Raw genomic sequence first — 24,204 nt, 5'->3', positions numbered from 1 at the left:
TACTGTTCTCATGGGAGCTAATTCTTCAATACAGTGCATATGAATCCCCTGGGGATCATTTAAAATGCAGATTCTGATTCAAGAGGTCTGAGATAAGGCCTAGGGTTTCCATTTCTAGCAAACTTCTAGATGATACTGATGCTGCTGGTACAGGGATCATATATTATACAGCAGAGTCTTAGACTAACCCGGAGATAAGCAAAGCAGATAACTAGAAAGCTAACTAGAGTGAGGAGTATGGGGTTGGGGAGCAAGTGTGGTTCCTAACAAAGGCAGTATTTGCAAATTTAATGTATTTCAGGTGAAAAAGCAAGCTTTGTTGGTGGCTGCTTGTTATATGCTGAATTGCCCCCCAAAAAGATACTGTTGAAGTCCTAAGCCGCAGTACCTCAGAATGTGATCTTATTTGGAAATAGGGTCTCTACAAAGGTAATCAAGTTCAAATGAGGTCATTAGGATGAGACCTAATCCAATATGACTGGTGTCCTTATAAAAAGGGAAAATTTGGACACAAAGATAGACATACATGATGTGAAGACACACAGGGAGAAGGTGACCATGTGACTGGAGTGATGGATCAATAAGCCAATGAACACCAAGGACTGCCAGCAAACACCAGAAGCTAGACGAAGCAAGGCAGGATTCTTCCCTACAGCTATCATGGAGCCTGGCCCTGACAACACCTTAATTTCAGACTTCTAGCCGCCTTAACTGTGAGACAGTAAATTTCTGTTGTTTTAAGTTACGCAGTTTTTGATATTTTGTTACGGCAGCCCAGTACATGGCTAAATAATAAGAATATTGACTTGCCACATTATTTTGAACTGAAGTATAACTGACTTACAATACTATATTAGTTTCAAGTGTACAGCATAGTGATTCAATATCTTTATACATTACAAGTCTAGTTATCATCTGTCACCGTATAAATTTATTACAGTATTATTGACTATATTCCCTGTGTTGTAAATTACATCCCCATGACTTATTTGTTGTATAACCTCTTAATCTCCATCACCTATGTCCTTCAGCAACCCACCCCCCCCCCCGCCCTGCACTGGCAACCACCAGTTTGTTCTTTATATCTATGACTCTGTTTTTGTTTTATGTTTATTTGTTTGTTTTGTTTTTTAGATTCCACATATAAGTGAAATTATACAGTATTTGTTTTACTCTGACTTATTTCGTTTAGCATAATACCCTCTAGGTCTATCCATGTTCTCACAAATGGCAAGATTTCATTCTTTTTGTGGCTGAGTAATATTCCACTGTGTATATACACCACTTCTTCTTTATCCACTTATCCATTTATGGGCACTTAGTCTGTTCCCATATCTTGGCTGTTGTAAATAATGCTGCAATGAATAGGGGAGTGAATATATCTTTTCAAATTAATGTTTTTATTTTCTCCAGAAAAATAGAAGAAGAGTTACTGGATTGTATGGCAGTTATGCTTTCAATTTTTTGAGGAACCCACATACTCTATAGTGGCTGTAACAATTTACATTCTCACTAACAGTACACAAGTGTTCCCTTTTCTCCACATCCTCACCAACACTTGTATTTCTTGTCTTTTTGATAATAGCTATTTTGATAGGTGTGAAGTGGTATCTTGTGATTTTGATTTGCATTTCCCTAATGATTAGTGATGTTGAGCATCTTTTCATGTGTCTTTTGGACATCTCTATGTCTTCTTTAGGAACATGTCTATTCAGGTCCTCTGCCCATTTTTTAAATTAGGTTGTTTGTTTTTTGGATGTTGAGTTGTATGAGTTCCTTTTATATTTTGGATATTAAACCTTTATCAAATATATCATTTGCAAATATCTTCTGCCATGGAGAAGGCTGGCTTTTCATTTTGTTGATAATTTTCTTCATTATGTGAAGATTTTTAGTGGTAGTCCCATTTGTTTAGTTTTGCTTCTGTTTCCCTTGCCTTGAGGAGACATCCAAAAAATATTGCTAAACCAATGTCAAAGAATGAGCTGCATATGTGTTCTTCTAGGATTTTAATGGTTTTAGGTCTTACATTTACGTCTTTAATTCATTTTGGGTTTATTTTTGTATATGGTGTGAGAAAGTAGTCCAGTTTGATTCTTTCAGATGTAGTTGTCCATTTTTCCCAATTTATTGAAGAAGCTGTTTTTCCCCATTGTATGTTCTTGCCTCCTTTGTTGTAGATTAATTGACCATATAAACATGGGTTTATTTCTGCATTCTCTATTACCTTCCATTGATCTATGTGTCTGTTTTTGTGCCAGCTCCATACTGTTTTGATGACTGTAGGTTTCTAGTATAGCTTGAAATCAGGGAGCATACCTCCAGCTTCAATCTTCTTTCTCAGTATTGTTTTGGCTATTTGGGGTCTTTTGTGTTTCCATACAAATTTTAGAATTATTTGTTCAAGTTCCATGAAAAATGCTATTGATATTTTTATAGGAATTGCACTGAATCTGTAGATGCCTACAGTAGTATGATCCTTCTAACAACATTAATTCTACCTATCCAGGAGTGTGGCATAGCTTTCCATTTCTTTGTGTTGTCTTCAGTGTCTTTCAAGAATGTCATAGTTTTCTGAGTATAGGTCTTTTACCTCTTCAGTTGGATTTATTCCTAGGTATTTTATACTTTTCAATGCAATTGTAAATAGGATTGTTTTCTTCATTTTTTTTTGATAGTTTCTTGTTGTTGTATAAAAATTACAATAGATTTTAGTAGAGATTTCAGTCTCTATTTCATTTACTTCTGCTCTGATTTTATTATTTCTTTCTATCTAGTAACTTTGGGCTGTTATTTGGTTTTCTTTTTCTAGTTCCTTTAGATGTAAGTTTAGATTGTTTATTTGAGATTTTGTTTCCTGAGGTAGGCTTATATCACTGTAAACTTCCCTCTTAGAACCGCTTTTGCTGTGTCCCAAATATTTTGGATTGTTGTATTTCTGTTTTCATTTGTCTCCAGGTATTTTTTTATATCTTCTTTGACTTCTTCAGTGAATTATTGTTTATTAAGTAGCATATTGTTTAGCCTCCATGTGTTTGTGCTTTTTGCAGTTTTTTTTTCTTGTAGTTGATTTCTAGTCTAATACTGTTGTGGTTGAAAAAGATGCTTGATAAAATTTCAATCTTCTTAAATTTACTGAGAATTATTTTGTGGCCTAGCATGTATATGATCTATTCTGGAGAATGTTCCATGCACTTGAAAAGAATGTGTATTCTGCTGCTTTCAGGTGGAATGTTTTACAAATAAATAAATGAGTGTGTGTGTGTTATATATACCCACAAATATATATATTCATCTGCTCTAATGTGTCATATAAGGCCAGGGTTTCCATATTGATTTTCTGTCTGGGTAATCTATCCATTGATGTAAGTGGGGTGTTAAAGTTCCCTACTATTATTGTGTTACTGTCAATTTCTTCCTTTGCCCCTGTTAATATTTGCTTTGTGTGTTTAGGGGCTCATGCATTGGTGCATATGTATTTATAATTGTTATTTCTTCTTGTTGAATTTATCCCTTGATCATTATGTAATGTCCTTCTTTGACTCTTGTTACACTATTTGTTTTAAAGTCTGTTTTGTCTGATATAAGCATTGCTACTCCAGCTTTCCTTTTGTTTCCATTTGCATCGAATACCTTTCTCCATCCCTTCACTTTCAGTCTCTGTGTGTCTTTAGATCCAAAGTATGTCTCTTATACACAGCATATATATGGGTCTTGTTTTTGTATCCATTCAGCCATTCTATATCTTTTGATTGGAGCATTTACATTTAAAGTGATTATTGATAGGTATGTTCTTATTGCCATTTGGTAACTGTTTGGGGGTTGTTTTGTAGGTCTTTTTTGTTTCTTCTTTTGCTTTTTTCCTTATGATTTGATGCCTATCTTTAGTGTTATGTTTTAACTCCTTTCTTTTTTGTGTGTGTATCTTTTATAGATTTTTCATTTATGGTTACAATGAGGTTCATATATGACTAGATATAAATATATATATATGATTATTTTAAGTTGATGGTCTATTAAGTTTGAATGCATTCTAACAATCCTGCATTTTTATTCCCCCTCACAAAGTTTAATGTTTTTGACATCATATTTTTTTCCCCATTTTTTGCTTTTTTTTTAAATTGAAGTATAGTTGGTTTACAAGGTTGTGTTAGTTTCTGGTGTACAGCAAAGTGATTCCATTTTATATATATATATATTCTTTTTCATATTATTATACTTTACATTATGGTTTATTACAGGATATTGAATATAGTTCCCTGTGCTATACAGTAGGACCTTGTTGTTTATCTATTTTATATATAGTAGTTTGTATCTGCTGATCCCAAACTCCTAATTTATCTGACCCCCACCCACCCCCTTTCCCCTTTGGTAACCATAAGTTTGTTTCCTATGTCTGTGAGTCTGTTTCTGTTTTATAAAGAAGTTCATTTGTATCATATTTTAGATGCCACATGTAAGTGATATCATATGGTATTTTTCTTTCTCTGACTTACTTCACTTAGTATGATAATCTGTAGGTCCATTCTTATTGCTGCAAATGGCATTATTTCATTCTTTTTATGGCTGAGTAGTATTCCGTTGTATATATAAGCCACAACTCCTTTATCCATTCATCTGTCGATGGACATTTAGGTTGCTTCCATGTCTTGGCTATTGTAAATGTTGCTGCTATGAACATTGGGGTGCATGTATCTCTTCAAATTAGAGTCTTCTATGGATATACGCCCAGGAGTCAGATAGCTAGATCATATGGCAACTCTATTCTTAGTTTTTTAAGAAACCTCCATACTGTTTTCCATAGTGGCTGCACCAATTTACATTCCCAGCAACAGTGAAGGAAGGTTCCCTTTTCTCCACACCCTCTCTAGTGTTTATTTTCATACACTTTTTGATGATGGCCAGTGTGAGGTGATGTCTCATTGTAGTTTTGATTTGTATTTCTCTAATAATTAGCAATGTTGAACATCTTTTCATGTGCCTTTTGGCCATCTATATTGACATCCTATTTTATACCTTTTTGTTTTATGTATCCATTAACTACTTATTGGAGATATAGATGATTTTACTACTTATGTCTTTTAACCTTCCTAGCTTTATAAGTGGTTGATCTACCGCCTTTACTGCATATTTGTCTTTACCAATGAGAATTTTCCTTTTGTAATTTTTGCTTTTTTAGTTGTGGTCTTTTCTTTTCCACTAATAGAAATTCCCTTAAAATTTATTTTAAAGCTGGGTTAGTGGTGATGAACTCTTTTAGCTTTTTCTTGTCTGTAAAACTTTATCTTTCCTTCAAATTTGAAGGATAGCCTTGCCAGGTAGAGTATTCTTGGTTGTAGGTTTTTCTCCTTTCATCATCCTGGGCAGGAAGCCCGGGCTGGGGAGACTGGGGTGGGGCTTGGACCCCTTGCTCCTTGGGGAGCATGTCTGCAGTTATGATGATCTTGCCATTTACGGATCACCTACCTCGGGGTGTGGGTCTTGACTATACTGTGTCTCTGCCTCTCCTACCCATCTCATTGTGGCTCCTTTTTTATATCTTTACTTGTGGAAAATCCTTTCTGGTAGTCTTCAGCCCATTTTCATAGATAGTTGCTCTGAAAATAGTTTTAAATAGTTGTAATTATGGTGTGCCCATTGGAGGAGGTGGGTTCAGAGTCTTCCTACTCAGCCATCTTGGCCACACTTTGACTTGACACATTTTTGAAAAAATATTCAATGAGAAGAAAACTAGACATAGAAAGATATAGTTCATTGCCCAAGGTATTTAACTGCTTAATAGAAACAAGGCCTGGAAACTGGGTCTACTAGTTGTTAGTCAATGCCTTTCCATTTCAGGAGGCTTCTTCCCAAGAGCACACACAAACGGACCAATCAATAAAGCAACATTTACCAAACCTGTGTTCTGCAGAGCCTTTTACAGGGTTTTGTTAACAGGTGCTACAAAAAGTTTATGGCTAAATTGCAAAACACTTTAAATTCAAATACACATTAACTTAATTAAAGATATAAGTAAAACCAACAAAACCCAAACCATTAGAAGAATTTATAAAGCATATTAAATGTGACAAACCAAAAGTTCCTTAATTTTTACAGCATAGTATACTTTTTCCACCCTACTCTTCTTAGCATCCTACAGAATACTACTTTAGGAAATGCTGGATGAGAGGATAAAATTCATTGCAAATGAGAAAATTCATGCCAACAAAACAACTACTTTAAAATTTAATTGCATTTTACTCTAAGTTTTCCAGAAGACTACCTGAGTTGTTTGTTGTTGTTTCCTCAAGGCAGGAAAGATGCTGCCCTCTGGGATGAATTGACAGAGTGAATTTAAAGGTCTGTCCTAAAAGTGAAGTAAGAGATCCATCAGGGTGACATGGGCAAAATGGAATCAAGCAAAACTGATAGAGTTTAAGAAGAAGAAATGAGAATAGGAAAATCAAATATTTAAGGCCTATCTATGAGGTTATAGTATTTCTTCAGAAAAATCCCCATGAGCACAAAGAAAGATTTTTCACATTTCCTGTACTTAATATCACTGGTGAAGAAAAACCACTGCACAGGTATGCAATGGGTAACACATTTTCAGTATTATGTTCCATATCTGTTGTACCTCCCAAGACTACCATGGACATTGGGGCAGGTACAATGACACCACCCAGGGGGCACCCTTCACATTGTGGATGATGCAGATTTGTGTAATAATTAGAACAATTTTGGCCATAAAATTCCAATGAAATCAGCAATATAACAATTGCAAACAGATGGAAGCAAAATATCCTGAGGAAGGGGACTCTTTTTCAAAGCCACCAATGAGTTACCTGAGTTAGTAGCAACCCTAGGACATTTTCTCACAACCCGTAAAATTCAGAACCCCATTTCAGCCTGGAAAACTGTGTGATACCACCATTTAACATTAGGATGACAAAAGAATGCCGTAAGAAAAGAGATGTTTCTCCATCCAGCATACTTTCATTTTGTGTGGAGACCTGGGCCATGTGCCATCACCCCTTAACCTGAGGAGCTAAGAATCTAACTAGACATGAAGAATAAGTCTCATTTGGGGATATGCATGAATTCTTCAGAAGTGTTTATTCTGGGTCTATTAATAAGAATTGCCTTGCTAGGCAATAGAAGCAGTTGATACACAGAATTGAGTTTTAAATGCCATTTTCTCATACAAGGACAATACATTTTGAAATGTTAAAGGTGAGAATTTTATAAATTATATTATTCATTCAAAAGTGAGACACTAAAATTAAGTCAGTACATTCCAGTTATAACTGTTGGAGATAGCAGGATCAAAACTGGCACAGCTCCACCTCCTTGGAGCTTATAGTCTAGTGGGGAAGACAGACTAGACAAATTGTCACACAAATAAAATATAACTACAATTGTAAAAAATTTAGGAAAAGAAATTATGGAGTGCTCTAAGCACTTAAGATAGAGGATCCCCATGAAGATCAGGGAGTCAGGATAGCGCTTCCTGAGGAAGTTATCTTTAAGCTGTGATGTGAAGATTGAGTAAAAGTTAGATAGGAAAGGCATGAGGAATGAGAGTTCCAGGCAGTGGAGAGATGTGTAGAAGCCCTCAGGCAGGGAAGACCTCAGGTGTTCAAGAAACAGAATAAGCCAGAGTGGCCACTGGCTTATTATAAGTGAAAGAAAAGGGATTGATTAGAGGGGGAAGGTGAATTAGATTATGTAGTTCCTTCTAGGTTACGCTAAAGATGTTAAATTCTTTCATGAGAGCAAAATGAAGCCTTTGAAGCTTTTTAAGCAGGGAATAGATACCACATTTTTTAAAGCCTGCTTTGGCTGCTGTGTGCGGGAAGATTGAAAGAGGAAAGAATAGAGCAGGGAGACCAGTTGGCTATTGTATTTGTTCAAGTGGGAGATGATAGTTTAGTCTTGAATGATGTCAGTAAAGATGGAGAGAAGTGAACAGGTTAGAGATGTATACTGGAAGTAGAATCTGTAGGAAATATAATTAGATATAAAATGAGTTATTTGTGCTAATAAAGGCACATGAGTGAAAATGGGATAATCTCCGAAAAAGTGTGTATTTACACAGTGTTATATGTAATTTAAATGATGATATTTCATGTTTCTATGGTACATGGGAGTTTACTAAGTATTTTCTCAAAGATGAAAATTATTGAGCACCTGCTATGAGCTAGACACTATTCTAGGCATTGAAGATACAGATGACATGGCACAGACAAAATCCATGTCCTCATAAATCTTGCCTTCTGACAATGGAGGCAATCAGTGAAGTAAGCAAAAAAAAGGTACCATATCAAGTGGCAATAATGTTTATAAGGTAAGGTGAAGCAGGGTAAGGAGTTGGGGGAAGGAGGACAGGGCTCTTCTGGCTACTTTGCTTGTCAGGGAAGGCCTCTTTGATGAGATAACATTTGGGTAGACATCCAACTGAAGTGAAGAAATTCAGCATACAAAGACATGGGGAGAAAATGATAGGAGATAAGGTTGGAAAGTATAGATGATGTCCTACAGGACCCTTTTGTCAGGGAGTTTATTCATTAGCATCTTCCTTATGAAATGACTGTAGACTGACTGGGTTCTTCCACCAAAAATCACTGATCTCTCAGGGTGGTCTCCTATACAATTAACTCTGTCTTCTTTCAGGACTGAGGATGGAGCAGTCTTGCTCATGCCAGCCCTGGTTCCTCTGCTCTCCATTACCACGCCCACATCTTTGTTAACTAGTCCTTTGTAAATAAACCTTCCTCAAATTATGCTACTATGTGTAACTGTTTCCTGTTGGAACTCCAGGTGATACAATGTTCAACAAATGTTTAGATAAGAAGTTAGATGCAATGATATGGTCCAGATACGCATTTGGATTTTAATTTTTTTTGGATAATCCACACTTATTTTATAGACATTTATAATACAGTATATATTATACAGTTATACATATATATACAGTATATATACAGTTATAATACAGTAAATCCTACTCAAATATAGACCAAGAAAATAAATTCTAATAATAGGTAGGTTTTAACCTCTGGGTAGTGGGATCATAGATGGTTTTTCTTTTCTTTTGTATCCCTCCATATACCTTCTAAATTTTCTGTCACAAAATTGTATTCTTTTTAATTCTTAGAGAAGGAAAGCATCTCTTCTTAGTTCAATTTGTCTTTTGTGCTTGCTCAAGATCTTTCACTAGCCTCATTCCTGTCCTTCAATTCTCGTTACCTATTTTTAACTGGTTGTAGAAAACTCCTGCTAGTTTCAGGGACATTTAAAGCCTAATCCTAAAATGATACATTTTTTATTTGGTTGTTTTGTAACAAAGCAAACACTTTCTTTTTTTTTTTTTTTTTTTTTTTTTGCGGTATGCGGCCTCCCACTGCTGTGGCCTCTCCCGTCGCGGAGCACAGGCCCCGGACGCGCAGGCCCAGCGGCCATGGCTCCCGGGCCCAGCCGCTCCGCGGCATGTGGGATCCCCCCGGACCGGGGCACGAACCCGTGTCCCCTGCATCGGCAGGCGGACTCTCAACAACTGCGCCACCAGGGAAGCCCCAAAGCAAACACTTTTATCTCCACGGGAAACTGAATTTTTATTGACTAGACACTCTTCAGTAGAATCACAAATGTGATCAAACAAGAAATGCTTTGCTTGCTTTTTTTAAGAACATAGTGTTCCCAAGGAAATAGCCATCACTTCCTTGAATATACATTTAAGAGACGCGATAAAGAACAAAGGAAATGTAATAATTATAAATATTAAAAAGTAGGGCTTCCCTCGTGGCGCAGTGGTTGAGAGTCCGCCTGCCGATACAGGGGACATGGGTTCGTGCCCCAGTCCGGGAGGATCCCACATGCCGCGTAGCGGCTGGGCCCGTGAGCCATGGCCACTGAGTCTGTGCGTCTGGAGCCTGTGCTCCGCAACGGGAGAGGCCACAACAGTGAGAGGCCCACGTACCGCAAAAAATATATATATATATTAAAAAGTATTTTCCTATAATGTGCTAGCTTACAACCTGCCTTTCTGATGAAAGAAATAAAAACTTCTATAAGACTATCTGTTTCCATTAATTAATTCTGTCTAAATTATGCTATTTATTATTTTGGATTAAAAAAATTGGAAATGGAAAATAACCTTGCCGTTCTGCTATCCCTTTAATGGGAATTGCTCCTATCTAAGTCTCCCCACTAGTTTTATTCAAACAAAATTTTATGGAAGTAATAACACACATACACAAACATGTAAAAATCATAATTTTTCTAGCTGATTGATTTCTGTAATATGAACACACCTTTGTATTTACCACAAAAATCAAGAAACAAAGTCTTCACAGCACAAGAGAAACAACCCCTGTGCTCCCTACCAGACACCAACCCTTTCACACCCCAAAGGTAACCACTATTCACACTAATACCACAGATTAGTCTTAAATGGTTTTGAATTTTATATGACTGGAATTATATACTATTTACTCTTTTGTGTCTTTTTTCCTCAACATTACATTTGTGAGATTAATCCGTGTTTTTACACATATCAGTGATTTGTTCTTTTTTATTGCAGCATAGTATTTCTTTATATAAATATACTGCAATATATTTATCCATTCCACTGTGGATGGACTTATGAGTTATCTCCAGGTTTGGACTATTATGAGTGATGCTGCTTGTAACTTTTTGTATATGTCTTTAGCATGCATATGTGTGTATTTCTGTTAGGCATGTATGTAGGAGTTGAATTTCTAAGTCAAAATATGCAACTGTTCAGCTTTAGGGTAGGATGCAAACCAGTTTTCCAAAGTGGTTCTACCAGGAGAATATGAAAGTTCCAGTTGTTCCGCATCTTTGCCAACTTGCCATATTGTGAGTCTTTTTAAAATTAACCAATCTGGGGCTTCCCTGGTGGTGCAGTGGTGGAGAGTCCGCCTGCCTATGAAGGGGACACGGGTTCGTGCCCTGGTCCGGGAGGATCCCACATGCCGCGGAGCGGCTGGGCCCGTGAGCCATGGCCGCTGAGCCTGCGCGTTCGGAGCCTGTGCTCCGCAACGGCAGAGGCCACAACAGTAAGAGGCCCACGTACCGCAAAAAAAAAAAAAAAAGTTAACCAACCTGGGGGGTATATGTGGCATAACATTGTTGTTTTATTTTGTAAATATTTCCCTAGTGATTAATGATGTTGGGTAATGACGTTTGTCATAAGTTTATTTAGATATCCTCTTTGGTGAATTACCTATTTCAGATTTTGCCCATTTTTAAAAATTGGTCTGTCTTTATATTTTGAAATATAGGACTCCTTTATATATCTATTTACAAACCTTTCTTTGTTTTTATGTACTGCAAATATATTCTCCACTCTGTGAGTTCATTTCTCTTTTTTAATTGTTTCCTTTGATGAATGGAATTTTATGTTAAGGAGGAGGTCAAATTTCTCAATCTTATCTTTTTTTTTTTCTTTCGGTACGCGGGCCTCTCACTGTTGTGGCCTCTCGCGTTGCGGGGCACAGGCTCCGGACGCGCAGGATCAGCGGCCATGGCTCACGGGCCTAGCCGCTCCGCGGCATGTGGGATCCTCCCGGACCAGGGCACGAACCCGTGTCCCCTGCATCGGCAGGCGGACTCTCAACCACTGCGCCACCAGGGAAGCCCTCAATCTTATATTTTATAGATGGCATTTTTTTCTGTACTTTTTAGAAGTTTTTTCATCCCTCAAAGGCATAAAGATGTTTTTTTCTATATTATCAATCTAAAACCTTATTATTTTACCTTTATTATTTAAGCCAACAACCCATCTTGAGTTTATTTGGAAGTGTGAGGTAGAGGTAATGACTCATTTTTTCACTGTTATCCTTTGACTCACCACTATTTTTTGGCAAGAATATTTCCACCCATTTCTCTGCATTGACAACTTTGTAATAAATCAGATATCCATATATGTGGGGTCAGTTCTGAACTGTATTTTGTTTCATTTACCTATTTTCTATCCTTGCACCAATATCACCCTGCCCTAATTACTATTCTGTCATTTGCTCACATAAGTCTTCCAGTTCTGACCTTCAAAATTGTCTTGGCTATCTTAGGTCTTTTATATTTCCACTTATGTTTTATAATATGCTTGTCAATTTTCACCCCTCAAAAAATCACACACAAAAAAATAGATTTTGGTTGGGATTCAATTGATCTGTAGGTAAGATAAATTACATCTTTATAATATCATAGCTTTCAGTGCTTGAATATGATATACCCTTTTATTTACACCATATTTATTTTCTCTAAATAATGTTTTATAGTGTGCATGTGTGGGTGTGTGAGTGTGTATAAGAAGTCTTGTACATCTGTCTTTAGGTTTATTTTTAGGTATTTGAATTTTATGCTACTTTAAATATTCTTGAAATTTTGTTTTCTAATTGCTTGCTGCTTGTATATAGAAATAAAAATGTTTTTTGTATAATGCTCTAGTATCAAGAAACTTCTGTATTCACTTATTAATTCTAATAGTGTATCTATAGATTCTTTGGGGTTTTCATTGAATATAATCATATTGACTGTGAATAATGACAGTTTCTTTTCCAATCTTGACATCTTTTACTTGTTTTTCTTGACCTGTTGCCCAGGCTAGAACCTCTAAAACAATGCTGAATAAAAGTATAGCTAGCAGATATCCTGATCTCATTCCCAACCTCAGGGGAATGCTTCTTCTCTTTCACTATTTAGGATGATGCTATCTATAGGCTTTTTTAATAGATAAACTTTATCAAATTAAGGTAGTTTCCTTCTATTCCTATTTTGCTAAGAGTCTTTATTATGAATGGGTATTAAATTTCATCAGATGTTTCTAATTCATCTATTGAGATATCATATAATTCTTTCTCTTTGGTCTTTTAATGCAGTGAATTATACTGATTGATTCTTGTATAACTAAACCAAACTTACATTGTTAGCCATGCTGTATGTTTCCTTTTGTATATCACTGGATTTGGTTTGCTAGCATTTTGTTTAGGATTATTTTACGTCTATGTTCATGAAAGAGACTGTAATTTTTCTTTTTTGTAATATTGTTATAGGATTTTGCACTCAAAATTATGCTGACCTCAAAAAATAAGCTGACTGTTGTTTTCTGTTCTCTGGAAGTGTTTGTATAAGATTAATACTATTTTGTCCTTTAATGTTTAGAAGAATTCATTAGTAGCCATCTGGGCCTGGAGTTTTTTTTGTAGGATGGCTTTTAAATAGAAATTTGATTACTTAAATTAGGTGTAGGAATATTCATATATTATTTCTTCTTACATCATTTTTTGAAAAGTTGTGTTTTTCAATCACCTTGCCCATTTTATTTGATTTTTCAATTTGTTGGCAAAAAGTTAATACTATTCAGCTATGTGTTTGTAACAAATGAAGAATCTATAGTGATGTCACCATTTCTACAAGTGGTATTAGGAATTCTCTCTCTCTCTCTCTCTCTTTCTCTCTCTCTCTCTCTCTCTCTCTCATCATTCTTGCCAGGGGTTTATCTTTCTTATTAACCTTTTCAAAGGACTAACTTTTACATTTGTTTATTCTTATTATTGGATTTATTGCTATTTCATTTTTTTTTGCACTTTTATATATTATTCCTTCCTTCTGCTTTTGGGGGCTCTACTGGTGTTTTCTTTTTCTTTACCTTTTGAGGCAAATACCTATATCATTGATTTTCAGCCTTTCCTTCTTTGAAATACATGCACTAAAAGCTATAAATTTACCTTTTAACATAAGTTTTAGCTGCATTCTACAAGATTTGATATGTTCTATTTTATATACTTCACTCCAAAATATTTTCTAATTTTTATTGTGATCTCTTTAACAAATGGATTTTATATAAATATACTTTAAATTTCTGGGCATTTGGTGATTTCCTATTTTTTAGATAGATTTTTACCTTCATTTCACTGTGGTCAGAGAATATGCTCACTATTATGTTCTTTGAAATTTGTAGAGACATGTTTTATGGTCTAGCATAGCTCAGTTTGTAAATAATTCAAAAGCACTAGAATATAATTTATATTCTGAAATTTTGAGTAGAGTTTCCTAGATATACCAGTAAGTTCCATTTTTTAACTCATGTTGTTAAATTATCTATATTCTAGCTAACTTTTGTATGTTTCTTCAATCTATTACTGAGAGACGTGATTAAAATCTCCCTCTATGATTGTTTCTAGTTTGGGGTGATTACAAATAAAACCACTGTAAACATTCATATACAGATTTTGTGCGAACACAAATTTTTATTTAACTTGGGAAAATAAATGGGAGTAGGATTGCTAGGTCTTATATTAAGTGTATTAAGTGTATTGCTAGGTCTTAGATTAATCTTATAAGAAATAGAAAACCTTTTATTTCTCCAATTAGCTGTACCATTTTCCATTCCCACTGGCAATGTATGAATACCAGTGGCTTTAAGTACTTCCTTGCAAGTATTTGGTTTTGTCTCTTATTTTTCTTTTTGCCATTATAATTAGAGCGTGTAGTATCTCATTGTGATTTTAACTTACATTTCCCTAATGACTAAGGATGTTGAGCATTTTTCATACGCTCAGTTGTCATCTGTATTTGTTTTAGGTGAAGTCTCCTTTCAAATCTTTTGCCCATTTTTTAATTGAATAATTTGTTTTTTTATTATTGAGCTTTGAGACATCTTTACGTACCCTGGTTTCAAGTCCTTTATCAGAAATGTGATTTACAAATATTTTCCCTCATTCTATAACTTCACTTTTTATTCTCCTGAAAGTGTCTTTCAAAGAGTAGGAAGTCTTAATTTTGAGAATGTTCAATGTACCAAGTTGTTCTTTGATGGATTGAGCTTTTGACATCGTGGTTAAGAAATTTGTGCCTAACCTAAGCTCACAAGGACTGTCTTCTATTTTTTCCCTGGTAACTTTAAAATTAAATCCCAGACCTTGTTTCTGAAAGATTGTAGAGATAATTTGACGCTCTAAATGATGTCATCTTCCTCCTAGAGAGAACATACTTTAGCTTCTGTTAGGCAATTAGGTTAGAGGCAGATCATTTTAATCTAATTGGGGATTGAGATGACTCAAATCTTGGTTTCAGTTTTTGTGAAGGCAAGTATGTTCCCTGTTTGCCCTGAAGTTTAAGGCTTCATGGGAGCTCATTGAAAGTGTACAGTTTTTATCAGCCCTCCTCTCTGGTGGGCCCTAAACCCAAATTTTTGTCTCATCAGCCTTGTGAGCCTGCCAAAATCTCTGCTTAGTTTTTCTTCACTTCATCCATTGTTTACAGATCAGCAAATGGCTCAGGAGAAATGTTCAGCCAGATGTCAGGTTCTCTCTGTTCTACCCTTCTCTTCAGCATTATAGCACCTCAAGCACAGAGAGAAACTTCTTGGAAGCTCTTGGATGGCTTCAGCCATTTTTTTATGAAGCTTTCACAATTTTAGTCAGTGAGAGGTTTGGTCTAATATAAGCTAGTTTGACATAGTCTAAAGCAGAATTCCTCCCCATCAATTTTTCACATTGATTGTTCTAGAAGCATAGTATTAACTCAGTCTCAGAGATTAACTTTCCTTTCTAGCAATTAGCGTATTTTGGGAGCTAAGACATTATAAACATATAGGTTCATATGGATGTGGGAAATGACTTCATTTCCCTATGGAAGCAGAGGTGAAGAAGAGTGATTCTCCAGTGTTTCTAGGAGAATGTTTTACCAACGTAGAATGAGAGAAGCTGATAGTTAACCACCCGCACAAGCTTAATGTAACAACTTTCTTTGCCTAAGTAGCATCAAAAATTTAATTACTTTCTCCTGCTGTCATTTTTTTTTTCTTTATTTTGCGGTACGCAGGCCCATCACTGTTGTGGCCTCTCCCGTTGCGGAGCACAGGCTCCGGACGCGCAGGCTCAGCGGCCATGGCTCACGGGCCCAGCCGCTCCACAGCATGTGGCATCTTCACGGACCGGGGCACGAACCTGTGTCTCCTGCATCGGCAGGCGGACTCTCCACTACTGTGCCACCAGGGAAGCTCCCTCCTGCAGTCATTTTATGTGTTTATCTCCCCACAACCTTATGCCCTCAAAAGGGTTACCACTGGCAAACACATCTGTCACGTAATATCTGGCATTTCATCCAGGACTTGATAGTGTGGTTCCCTGGGATGATCCAGGATGAAGGAATTTGTCTTCAAAGTGTCAGATGAGAAAGATAAAGTTTACACAGTCAACATTAAATCTTTGAAAGCAGCTCAAAAATAAGTGAAATAAGAAATACCAGATATAAGTGCATATGTGCCAGCTTTCAAAATCAAAAGTAAACTCCTTCTAAGAATCCCAAATGGAGATGCTATAGAGCTTGTCAAGGGCTGCACCAACAGCTGGACCAAGTGTAGTGAGATTATGAGAAAAGTGAGTGAAGGTAAGCTTTATACAAAATACAGAAATAGAAAAAGAAGAAGGAGAAAGGGAGGACTCTTAAAATTAAAAGAAATGTTTAGGTTATAAGGAGAAATGAAAGGTTTAACTTAATAATAAGCAGCTTGACTAAGATAAATGGCTAAAACAAAGATTTGTAAAGTATGGATATTCTGAGCTTTCTAAACTGAGTATCTTTAAAGGATGGGTAACAGATATGATCTGTGTCCATTTGCTCCACACACAGAGTACAAAATGTTTGGGATTAATTGACCAAAGGAGAAGTTTAGAATTCTGGCTCTGGAGTGACCTTGGGAAGGTCACTTATTTTCTCTAGGCTTCTGCAAAATGGCAGATTTTTAATGAATTGTCTTTTAGGATCTTAAAGGTCTATATGAGTATAACCCAGCTGTAATTTTTGATATAAGGAAGTATTGGACTTATATTTTCCTTGACATTTTGCATTCAATAAAATTTACTATGGTGGTATTTGGGCTGCTTTTTTAAAAATCATAGAAATATGGATTGTACAACATATTCTTTTCTCTTGATCATCAGTCATTTAATATATACAAATCAAACTGTAAATACAAGTACATACAATTTTCAGGGAACCTGGATTCATAAGCCTAATTGGCCATGGAAGTCATTACTTCAGACTCATACTGAGCTAAGTTTTGTGGATACTTTCACCCCCTGTGTAGTTGCTTTTGGATGAGTATAGATTTACCTCATTCAAGAAGAAAAGAGACTTTATCACCAAATATTTATGTTGAAACTAAAATGTCCTATCAGCAGTTTTAAAAGACACAATGTTAACCTATCCTTTACCTGCTGTTGCCTTAACTCTTTTTTTGTTATTATATTTCTAGTTTGAAACAAAAAATCTAAATACTGAAGTTATAATACCTAAAAAGCAACCTATAAAACTGATCCTAGAAACGTTCATGTTTCTTTCAGAGATGTTTTAGTAATTTATCTTATTTTTAAATTCCCACCGCTCACTTAAAAGGCAGCTAACATTAATGTATCTACCTGCAATTATCTTAAAATTTCACAAACACAATTTAGTGACGTTTGGAAGAGGCAGGGGTCTTTGAAGACAACACAGGCCAAACCTAACATCACAGTTAAGAATCAGAAACTCCAAACATGTAAGTCGCTTATCCAAGAAAACACAGCCTTTTTATATATTAACAGCGTCCTGTTCTCCTGACTCTGTGTTAACTGCTCCTTGAGGCTAACAAGTTTACCAAATGTCCGTTTAAGTGAAAACCATTTTACCAGCTGTTTAGACAGAGCTACAAAACAAAGAAAACACAATTCTTATTCTCAAAATTGAAAGCTCCAGGACAAGCTAGCCCTTGTGTGTCTTGTTTATTGCTGTCGCTCAGTACCTGACTGAGTGCCTGGCACCTGGAGAGCACTCCATTACTATATTGAGTGAAAGGAACTTAAGAAAGAAGGTAAACTAAACAGGAGAAGGCTCACCTGTTTCAGAAATCAAGGAAGGCAGCATGGCAGAAGGGATCTGAGCAGAGGGCTTTGAGGGATGCAAGTGTAACAGAATACATTCTTCAGAGGGGGATGGAGAAAACAATCACAGGTCTAAGCATGTATAAACTTTATCATTAAAAGTCATCCAATTTGCCCCAAGGGTAAGTAGCATTTTTTTTTTTTTTTTTTTTTTTTTTTGTAGTACGCAGGCCTCTCACTGTTGTGGCCTCTCCCGTTGTGGAGCACAGGCTCAGTGGCCATGGCTCACAGGCCCAGCCTTTCTGCGTCATGTGGGATCTTCCCGGACCGGGGCACGAACCCACGTCCCCTGCATCGGCAGGCGGACTCTCAACCACTGCACCACCAGGGAAGCCCATAAGTAGCATTCTAATTTTAAAGATTTTTTTTTTTTTTCTATTTACAAAGACCTATAGCACTGTTTCTTTAGTCAGGTAGATGTCTTGAGCAATCCATTCGAGGAAGATCACTCAGTCTAACGTCATGAAGCCCATACCCTTCATGTACTGATGGAGACATGGGAGGCACATACTGAGCTTGTATTTCTAGATCAGTGCAGTTTTGAGCAGACATGGCAAGAGCGGCAACCTGCAGAATTTTTGTGGGTGGCATCAGAAGAGCTTTCCTGGGTGCAATTGAGGCAAAAGGAAAGAACTAGTGCATGAATGCATTCTTCAAGATTTGAGGACAGTTTCAGTACCTAGCATTTTAAATGTGTTCTGTTTTAAAAACACATAGTGTTTACTGTGTCCCAGGCATTGTTCTAAGCAGCTCACAGAACTGATCTCAGTGACTCTTGAAACAGCCCTATTAGGTAGACACCATCCTTGCTTTATAGATGAGGAAACTCAGGTGTGAAGTTAAATAACTCACTCCAGGTCATCAGCTGGTAAATGGCAGAATCAAGATTTGAACCCAGGCAGTCTGGCCCTAGAATCCCTGGCAGCCTTCAAACAAAATGTCATGCTTGCTTCTGGATGTGAGGAATAGGATATGGACCCAAAGGAAATAAAGCCAACCTCTTCTCTCTGCTTGACCTTTTCCAGCAGGCTCTTGAGGAATTGCAGGGCTTGGCCTAAGCTAAGCCTTTCATTCCTATACTCAACATCCCTTTATTTGAACCAATCTTAATTGTGCCCAAAAAGTGATGTGTGAGTTGTCTGTGGGAACCACTAATTTCACGGGCACTGCGTTGTCCATTGGTAATGGAAATTGCCCTCTTCCCTGACAGGCAGTGGGAAAGGGACCTGGGGCTCTCCATGGAGGGTCTGGGGAAGCTTGGCTGACAAATGTAGTAAATGAATATTCAAGAGCTAAACTGGTAAACTGTCAGGTGCACAAGTGTGGAGATTGGCTAATTAAAGTGAGAGTCTAAAAGAGAAGAAAGTGCTAACTCTTGTGTGTTTAGCACAATTATGTGCTGAGCATTTTACCTACATTAGCTCATTTAATCCTCGTAACAATCAGAGGAAGTTAAAAATTACTATCTGCTTTGAAGTAGTAGTCTTAGAGTCTGGGAGGATTAACTGTTTTGTCCAAGATCTCACAGCTTCTGTAAACAGCAAAGGTGGGTCAAAACTCTTATCTGAGCCCCAAACAAAGCCCTTCCTATCCCACCTTACCAAATGCTGCATCAGGACAGCTGAGGGAGCTGAGCTAAAGGCAGACATGCTGTGGACCCTGGTACAATGATAAAGAACACAGTGTTGACTCTTTGCCAGGGTTAGCCAGGACCAGAAAGAAAGCAAGAAGCAAGGTGATATGGCTCATAAGCTGTGGCTGAGTGCATAGGAGTCAAGAAGCCAGTGTTTAGGAGTGTGGCCAAAGCGAGAGGCCACAGCTAGGATTTCTGCCACAAAGACCAACTGAACCGGCTTCTTGGAGACAGAAGGCTATTTTTTATAAATGCAGTTGAGCTCTTCTTGGGAAGACCAGGTAGACATCAGCAGGGCAGCCATACTGTGGAGGGAAACCTGGTAAACTATACTGAACTTGAAGGGCCCCAATATGTAATTGGAAGCACTACCCACACCTGCAGTAGCTTTTACCACTTGGACCATATGTAACAGAAGGGTTGAAGTGGGGATGTATTGATTTGGTGCTTCAGGTTTTTGGACTAACAGTGTTCGTTCATTTTTACATGATTTCTCTACACCAAGTAAGTGCTATATACCCTTGAGGGTAGGCACTGGGTCTTATTCTTGCTCTCATGCCCTTACTTCAATGCTTTTTCTTATGGTTAAGGGCGAAATAAGTGTCAGATGAATAACTCCTATTCTGTTTTTTTTTAATTGGGGTATAGCTGCTTTATAATGTTGTTAGTTTCTGCTGTACAGTGAAGTGACTCAGCCATATGTATACATATATCCCCTCTTTTTGCTTTTTTTTGTTTTTTAAAAATAAATTTATTTATTTTTGGCTGCTTTGGGTCTTCGTTGCTGTGCGCAGGCTTTCTCTAGTTGTGGTGAGTAGGAGCTACTCTTCCTTGTGGTGCGCAGGCTTCTCATTGTGGTGGCTTCTCTTGTTGCAGAGCACAGGCTCTAGGCACATGGCCTTCAGTAGCTGTGGTGTGCAGGCTCAGTAGTTGTGGCTCGCAGGCTCAGTAGTTGTGGCTTGCGGGCTCTAGAGCGCAGGCTCAGTGTTTGCGGCACACGGGCTTAGTTGCTCCGCGGCATGTGGGATCTTCCCAGACCAGGGCTTAGACCCATGTCCCCTGCATTGGCAGGCGGATTCTTAACCACTGCACTACCAGGGAAGCCCTATCCCCTCTTTCTTGCTTTTCCTTCCCATTTAGGTCACCACAGAGCATTGAGTAGAGTTCCCTGTGCTTTACAGCAGGTTCTTATTAGTTATCTATTTTGTACATATTAGTGTATATATGTCAATCCCAATCTCCCAATTCATCCCCCCCTTCCCCACTCTTGGTGTCCATATGTTTGTTCTCTATATCTGTGTCTCTATTTCTGCCTTGCAAACAGGTTCATCTGTACCATTTTTCTAGATTCCACATACATGTGTTAATATACTATATTTGTTTTTCTCTTTCTGACTTACTTCACTCTGTATGACAGTCTCTAGGTCCATCCACATCTCTACAAATAACCCAATTTCATTCCTTTTTATGGCTGAGTAATATTCCACTGTATATATGTACCACATCTTCTTTATCCATTCAACTGTCAATGGATATTTAGGTTGCTTCCATGACCTGACTATTGTAAATAGTGCCACAATGAACATTGGGGTGCATGTGTCTTTTTGAATTATGGTTTTCTCAGGGTATGTGCCCAGTGGTGGGATTGCTGGGTCATATGGTAATTCTATTTTTAGTTTTTTTAAGGAACTTCCATACTGTTCTCCATAGTGGTTGTATCAATTTACATTCCCACCAACAGTGCAAGAGGGTTCCCTTTTCTCCACACCCTCTCCAGTATTTATTGTTTCTGGATTTTTGTAATGATGCCCATTCTGACTGGTGTGAGGTGATACCTCATTATAGTTTTGATTTGCATTTCTCTGATAATTAGTGATGTTGAGCATCTTCTCATGTGTTTGTTGGCCATCTGTATGTCTTCTTTGGAGAAATGTCTGTTTAGGTCTTCCACCTATTTTTTGAATGGATTGTTTGTTTTTTTGATATTGAGCTGCAGGAACTGTTTGTATATTTTGGAGATTAATCCCTTGTCCGTTGCTTCGTTTGCAAATATTTTCTCCCATTCTGAAGGTTGTCTTTTCATCTTGTTTATGGTTTCCTTTGCTGTGCAAAGCTTTTAAGTTTCATTAGGTTCCATTTGTTTATTTTTGTTTTTATTCCCATTACTCTAGGACATGGATCAAAAAAGATCTTGCTGTGATTTATGTCAAAGAGTGTTCTTCCTATGTTTTCCTCTAAGAGTTTTATAGTGTCCAGTCTTACATTTAGGTCTTTAATCCACTTTGAGTTTATGTTTGTGCATGGTGTTAGGGAGTGTTCTAATTTCATTCTTTTACATGTAGCTGTCCAGTTTTCCCAGCACCACTTATTGAAGAGACTGTCTTTTCTCCATTGTATATCCTTGCCTCCTTTGTCATAGACTAGTTGACCATATGTGCGTGGGTTTATCTCTGGGCTTTCTATCCTATTCCATTGATCTATATTACTGTTTTTGTGCCAGCACCATACTCTCTTGATTACTCTAGCTTTATATCCTACTATGTTTTGCATACATTGTACTTTAATTATACAACCAGTAGCAAATCAAACTGGGGCTATGTAACATCAGCTATTCTGGTTCCTGCCTTTTTGTCCATATTTTGCAGAGGCAGGAAACTCTGAGTTTGCATTTAATATTTGTTCAGTGAATGAATGGAGCACCCAGCTTAGTTGTATTTATGGTGTTCACTATCACAGTGAACCCCATGAGAGCACTTTGCAGTTTCTTGCCCGGTTTATGGCATTGTGCTTAGGCACAAATTTACAGTAAACAGAGCCCTTCTCTGGATTTCATGAAACCAAACTGAATTTGAGATGCCCTGAGACTTATGAAAGGAGTTACTTTTGTTAACTATTTGATAATCCAGAGGCCTTTTTAAAGAAAAGTTCTTCGAAAAAATTTTTTGTCCCGAGGCCAACTTAGTTTATGGCAAGGTACTACATATGAGATGACTTCTGTCGTGCTATTATCTCCTTTAAAGACAAACTTCCTCAGGGAATAATAGCAGGCACACTCCAGCACCTCTTATAGCCCCTCTGTGACTTACCAAGAAAATCTACCCTCCAGTTGCATCAACTCCTGCCTTGAATAAAACTGGATTTACTTTTAAGAAATTGAGCACAGTTAACAAATATCTGCCATTAAAACTTAATGGCTAAAAATAATGAATGCCCATCTAAATGTTCAGTTTGTTGCCATAATCTTTTCTAATTCCAGTCTTAAGTAGCCTAGTTCTCAGATTCACATACTAGGGATAGAACTCAATAAATATAACAGGAAAGAGGTTTTCCTCTGAGAGATTGTAGCAGCTATTTCCTTAATAAATTAACTGAATCTGTTTTCACTGATGTCTTAACTAACAAATTATTCAAGATCTTCCTTCTAGCAAGTTATTGAAAAACTAAATGTTATAAATATTTGTAAGATTTCCTAAGCCTAATGTAAATTCATGACACAGTGATTAATGAAGCCTCAATCTAGCTTTATAAATATAACCTATGGCTAACATTGCCAAAGGTTGTTCTAAATTTACCAACAAATTAAAAACAAAGAAAATGTGACACATACAGACAATATGTTTTTCTCAATGTGACTGCATAAGAAAAGAGCTATTATAAAAGTACTCATAGGATGGCCCCCAAAAGATTTCATTACCTGAACCATGTTCAAGCAATTTTATTTTTTAACTTTTTTAAATGAACTTCTATGAAAAGAAATAAATAATAAAGCATATGCCTTTGTGCAGCACTAATCCATGAAATAGAAAACCTGCCAGACTAAAACTAAAAAGAAAGCATTATCATAAACATATAAAATGTAGCTTTCACTTGGGACAATCTAGTAACTAGGATAAACAATTTTAGAAACCCATAAACCAATATAATAAATTAGGAGTTTGGGATTAACATATACACACTACTGTATATAAATTAGATAAACAACAAGGACCTTCTATATGGCACAGGGAACTCTACTCAATATTCTGTAATAACCTATATGGGAAGAGTATCTGAAAAAGAATGGATATACATATATATATAACTGAATCACTTTGTTGTACACCTGAAACTAACACAACATTGTAAATCAACTATACTCCAATATAAAATAAAAATTACATTAAAAAAAACAATATGACCTAATTTTTGGCCCACTGAAAAAGTGGTTATTGGGGGTAATCCCTGTGAGTGACTAGCCTTGAGGCAATTAGGCAATTGTTATCCCTAGAGTTGAAGCTGCTCTTATCTCTAAGCCACTTATTCATTTACTTAACAAGTATGCATTCCAGTATCAACCCCATGGTGGGGCTTGGGGATACAGGGAACAGGAAGGTGTGCCCTCACTCACCTCAGGGAGCTCACAGTTTAGGGACCCACTAACTCAGACTGACTTCTGAGGCCCTAGAACATGAGGACTGCCTGTAAGGCTTGGAGCGGACTCCAGCATCAGCCCTGCATAGACTCAACGGGAGCAATTTTACAGACAAGAGAATCACAGGGATATTCCCAAACTCACACTGCTGGTTGGGATGAGACATGTGTCTGTTTTGGCCTTGGCTAGAATCTGAGAGGGTTACTCCTCTTTGATCCATCACATGGGGA

Source organism: Grampus griseus (genome assembly GCF_964374135.1).
Source record: "Grampus griseus genome assembly, chromosome: 3".
NCBI classification, from domain to species: domain Eukaryota; kingdom Metazoa; phylum Chordata; class Mammalia; order Artiodactyla; family Delphinidae; genus Grampus; species Grampus griseus.
Note: the sequence above shows the minus strand (reverse complement) of the source record.